Source organism: Tenrec ecaudatus, chromosome 1 (genome assembly GCF_050624435.1).
Source record: "Tenrec ecaudatus isolate mTenEca1 chromosome 1, mTenEca1.hap1, whole genome shotgun sequence".
Lineage (NCBI taxonomy): Eukaryota > Metazoa > Chordata > Mammalia > Afrosoricida > Tenrecidae > Tenrec > Tenrec ecaudatus.
In genome coordinates this window covers 224,052,630-224,058,629 of record NC_134530.1, presented here as the reverse complement: position 1 = coordinate 224,058,629, position 6,000 = coordinate 224,052,630, and positions in this window count along the sequence as shown.

The window sequence follows — 6,000 nt, the reverse complement described above, 5'->3', positions numbered from 1 at the left end:
TGCAGGACACGCCACATCCTTATGACTACAAACCCAAACCAACCAAACTCACTGGCATGGAGTTGGTTCTGACTCATGGTGGCCCTATAGGACAGGGTAGAGCCACCCTGTGAATTTCGGAGACTGTCACTGTTTATGGGAGTAGAAAGCCCTGTCTTTCTCCAAAACACCTCCTGATGGTTTCGAACTGCTGACCTCGCAGATTGCAGCTCAATGCCTCAGCACGAGGCCACCAGGGCGATCGTACACTATGAGTGCGGCAGACTTCTTTGCTCCAGGTTCTAGTTGCCCAGGCTATCAGGGCATGCTGTTAGGGCTTCCTGGCTGTACTCAGTACTTACAATCCCGGCATTATAAACAAGTTTCTTCCTGAAATTTGTCTTTAAGTCAAATTTGTACAAGGGCTGGAATAGTTAGGCACAATTCATATCTAAATATTTGTCTGTGTATTGTATGTTGCGTGTCTTTCTATGCATAAATTAACTAGAAACAATTCAGACCCACTAAAACATCTTTCGCCCAATAATACAGAAAACATCATCATCCTAGTGGTTTGATGTACGGAGCAGCACCTGTTTGTTATTACAACCCATTATGTGTGTCTCGGCTTAGGACTATGAAGAGTTGGAACATCGGTTTGTAACTGCACGTTATATGAAAGTCAGATGTTCATAAGCTGGGGACTGTCTGTAGTTTTTCAGAACAGCAACTGCAAGACCTTGGGAACCATCCTGCTACAGGAATCCCTGAGTGGGGAGCCAGGGGGCTTTGGGGCAAGGGAGTTCAGCTGGGCCGAAGAAAAGAGGATGGGGAACCCAGCACACAGCACAGCTGGCCCCACTTCCCCAGCACACCCCCAGGGCGACATCCTCCCAGGACTGAATGAAGCGGAAGGGGATATCACCTCTGCTCTGGGCAGCAGGAAAGAGGTTGACCTCTGGGAGGGAGATAACAGAGGAGGGGTTATGGCCAGGGGGGAAATGGGAGGGGGCACCCTCTCCCAACAGAAACAAAAGGTAGAAAAATTTCCAGCCAGGTCACGCCTGTCTCGTGACTGTGCCATACTTATTTGGGGTCCAGGAACTCCGGGACTTTGGCATTCTGTCCTTTCAGAATAAGTATCCAGGTGGCAGGAGTCCCTTGGGGATGTGTTGGCTCAGCACGTGCTGGAAAATGAAAGGTTGGTAGTTTAAATCTACTCTCAGGAGCGATGCCTGGCCATCCATTTCTGAAAGATCGCAGCTATTGAAAACCAGATGGGACTCGGTTCCCATCGGGTCACCAGGAGTTACAATCCACTGGATGGCCCAGGGAAACCGTTGCTGGCAGTAGCGGGCATGGAAGACTTCTGGCCAGAGGCTAGGCGATTCAACTACTGAGGCAAATCCCAAGCAAGCCTTACCGAGAGCTGCCTCACAGTGGGTCTTCCTTCCATGAAGCCCTCGGTGACCCGCAGCTCCTCTTTCCTCACAAGCCCCATATTCCCAAATAAAGGTGGAGTCGACATCAAAACCCTGGCCTGGTCAGACAAGCACAGCTTCATGACAAGTCACCTGGCCCCTCTCCAACTAGATTGCGGCCCCTAAACGCACCCTGTGTGGAACTTGAGAGGTTGCTACTAGCTTCTGAGTAACTGCCACATCATCTTCTGGGGACCTGGGAAAGGACGCTGTGAACTTGTCAGGGCATCTCTCGCACTGGCCCTGGCCTCCTCTTGGCAGTATAGCCCCAGGAGGAGGAGGGGACACTGGGGAGTAATACAGAGATGGAGCACTGTGCGCTGCTGCTGCTGCTGCAGCGGGTCGGTGAAAAGACTTCCTGGGGAAGAAGAGACTGCCGGTGAGATAATGGCCTTCCTCTTCAGGTCAGCAGGAAGTTAAAGGCAGACCCAAAAAAGAGTTCTCGAAAGGCCAGGTAGGGACCAGAGCCTCTGACCAAAAGCTCAGGGGGCTTGTCTTCCTTTGGATAGGGGAAAATGCAGAAGCACTCTCTTACCTCGTGCTCACTGGGAGTGCGCCTATCTTAGAGAGTAGGCAGTACCCTTGAATTGTGCAGATTGGCACTGTTGGGTTGATAAATCTTTTAGTGTACATACATAGAGCTACAGATAGATATATAACTTCTTGAAATAATCTTAGAGGGCCTGTGTGATTTTCAGAGGTTCTTGTCCACAAGAGTCCGCAATGATGCTCAAAAGCCCTCGCAAACTCCTTGACGTTCCACCTCCAATGAACTCTCTCCTTCTGAAGCAAACAGCTGCCTTGCTACCTGCTGCTAGTTCCTGTCTTTTCATCTGTGACCTATGGCCCTACATCCGTGTGTCTCTCTTCGCAGACTGTAGCTATTTCTGCTCTTTCAATGGGGAAGGGTTGGGGTGTCTTCCCCTTCCCAAGGCCACAGCTGTTGAGTTAGAAGGAAATAAGCGTCCCCCGGGCCCTCGTGGTGTTGGAGTCTAGGTATCAACACGGGGAAAACGACCTGGAGGGCCGTCATTAATCTCACCTATTCAATCAGCCAACATACTTACTGAAAATCTACCAGGTACCCGGGGTTGGGGATACATTAGTGATCAAAATAAATAGGGAATATAGTCTTGTCCCAGTGACCCTGAAGCTTTAGAAGCCCTCCCCCCACCCCACCCCAAACGAAGGTCTCCTGTACTCAGGAATAATTGCAATCTCTACAACCAACAAGTGACTCATATCTGAAATATATCAAGAACTCCTACAAAGTAATAAGGCAGCAAATAAGCCTGATATAAAAATGGACAACGCAGCCCTGATGGTGTCATGGTTATGCATCTGGCTGGGTTCTACACGGTCGCCTGTTCAAAACCACCAGCAGCTCGGAGGGAGAAAGACAGCTTTCTACTCCCGTAACAGTTACACTCTCAGAAACGCACAGGGGGTCACAATGAGTCAGCATTAATGCCATGGCAGTGAATGAGAGAAATGGGCAAAAGTCTCGAGCAGCTACCCAGATAAATATACGCAGAGTTGATCAACCTCCTTGGTTATCGGAGAAATGAAAACAGGCTATAATGATGTGCCACGACGGACCCACTGGAATGACTGAAACTAAAAGATTGGTGATATGAAGTGTTAATGAGTTACAAACGATTGTAGTCATCCCCTTTACTCATGGGGGATGTGCTCCCAGACACCCAGCACATGCCCGAAACCCTGGATGGTACCAAACCCTGTGACTACTGTGCCTTCTCCTACAGGTGCACATCGACGATGAAGTTAACTTTATAAACTAGGCACAGTAAGAGATTGACAACAAGAATTTTAAAAGAGCAATAAATACTGTAATAAAGTTATATGGATGTGATCTTAGAAAACAAAGAAAGAAAAAGAACTGTTCATGAGAGTATGACCAGAAAACCAAACTCACTGCCATCAAGTCGATTCCAGCTCACGGCGAGCCTCGAAGACAGGGTAGGACTGCCCCTGTAAGTTTCCGACGCTGGAACTCTTCACAGGAATAGAACATCCTGTCTTGGAGCAAATGAAATTCTAAGATAGTGTGGTGACAGCGTATATTAACTGGCCACTTTGATAGATGTGTAGCAGCATTTGCTAAAACTCCCTGTGCCTATCCTATGACACAGTCATTCTGTTTCCAGGTAGATCTCCCAGATCTAGGAACCTAAGTGTATCAAAGACCATAACAAGCATCTCTACAGCAACATTATTCATAATAACCACTACCTGGAAACAACCTAAAAGTCTATAGCACAACGATAGATAGGTAAAATGTGGCATATTCAGGTAGTGACACCCATGCGCACCCTACGGAGGCAGTTCTATTCTGTCCTGGAGGGTCAGGATGGGTCAGAACAAACTCAACAGCGCATGACCACAACCTGGAGTGCTGGTCGTGATCGAATTCTTGATCTGGGGGTGGGTTTACAGGTATGTTCACTATGGGATGATTTGCCAACCTGTGCGCTTTAGCTTCTTGCATTTTCCAATCTGTCTATTCCATTTTATTTTAATACAGGAGATCAAGGTCTCATAAATACACACCCAATCCGCATCAACATGGTTGGGACTCAAAGATTAGGTCATTAGGGAAAAATTGGTGTGATAGCAAAAAAATAGAGGATGACCCCATCAGAACACAAATGGAAGATGACTAACATCATTCTATAATGCCAGATTGACATAACTGCCAAGCCACTGAGAGTCGTGGCCTGGCCGAGCTGAAAGATAACCCTAACCATGACAGTCAGCAGGACTCCCGCCTCGAGCCTTACCAGACGTGCATATGTTATTAATACACACAACTGTTGTTGTTAGGTGGGGTCGGACTCATAGCTATCTTAAGTGTAACAGAACGACTACACACACTATAATAATAGTCAGATTTTTCGCTATTGTAAATTTTAAATGTCAGAGAATGAGATGGTAGATACGTGAGGAATGGGTGTCAGTATCGACTGGGGTACGGCACGATTAATTGACAGGGGAAAGGAAGTGAGGGAATTTTCAGTGTGGCAGGACAGAAAGTGTCTCTGATCCCTCACTGAAATGTTTCTAGCTAGATTAAACTTCAGTCTTTATTCAATGCTCCACTCCCTTCCAAACCTGCTCCTTTCAAGCAGGGTCCCATTGTTTCCTGGACTAGCAATCACTTTTCAGATAGAAGTATCCAATGTTTGAAACCCAAACCGGGCTTCTGCTAAGACACTACCATTTCCCCTACTGGGTCTTGTGAGGCTACAGGTCTTTTGATGCAAATGTTCTAGCAGCTGAACTTGAACAACACCAGGGGGACTGGTGTCCAGGGGCAATGACTGTGTGTGTATATTTGTCAACCTCATCTTTTTTTTAAAGATCATTTTATTGTGTGGGTGCTCTTACAGCTCTTACAACAATCCATGCATCAATTGTATCCTGTAGGGTCAATATATCAAGCATATTCGTACTTATGTTGCCAATTATTATTTTCTAGCTATTTACTTTCTATTGAGCCCTTGGTATCAGCTCCTCTTTTCCCCCTCCCTCCCCAACCCCACCCTTGTGACCCCTTGATAAATTGTGCATTATTATTGTTTTCATATCTTACCCTGACCGATATCTCCCTGCCCCTGAGGTTTCTGTTGCTCATCCCCCTGAAGGAGGGTGTCATTCTCATCCTCATCCAAAGGTAAAAACCTGCCTGCTCAGGTTGTGCTTTTGTGTGTCTCAGCAGCAGGAAAACCAAAAACAAACTCACTGCCACTGAGTTGATTTTCACTCTCAGTGACTTGATAGGACATTAATCCAGTTACTGTCTTCATAGATATACCTATCTGGATTTCATATCCAGAAGAACATTTTTTAAACAACAAGAATTACAAGGTAAAACAGATAAAACCCTTACTTGAGAAGAAAGAAGAAAATATTCAAAACTAAAATAAATGTAAATGGATCATAAGCCAGATCAAATGATAGAATGCTAAATTTTAACCTAACTGCATCTGCAATGATCTATTTTCCAGTGCATTCTGCGTATTAGCAAGGGTCTTCACAGCCCTGGTCCATGGTCAGAGAGGATTCACCAGGGCCTTAATCCACATATATTTCCCCTTTGCTTAAAAAAGAGGAAAGAAAGAAACAACTTTCAAATGGGTGAAGAGGGAGCTCAAATGATATCAGATTTGGACCTAACCTTATCTGCCATAATTGACTTTACAAATGTGTGTTACTACACACATCCCTCAACTATAATAGGAGGGGATTTACCAGAGCCTTAATCCATCTGGGGACCCTGAAAATGGATCTGAGGCTTCCACTGTCATTCACAGCCTTCTGCAAACCAGGTGTTCACAATTAAATCTGATGCCATTCCCTCCTTTAGATTTGGAGTCTATTAGTTACAAACCTTCCATCACAGAAGCTGGTGTACTTCTTTCATGCGAACTTGGTTGAGGCCTGAGACTATAACTCTTAGCGGAGTAGAAAGTCAGGTGTTTCTCTCCAGAAGGCAGGAGGAAGGGAGCTGAAACTTTCC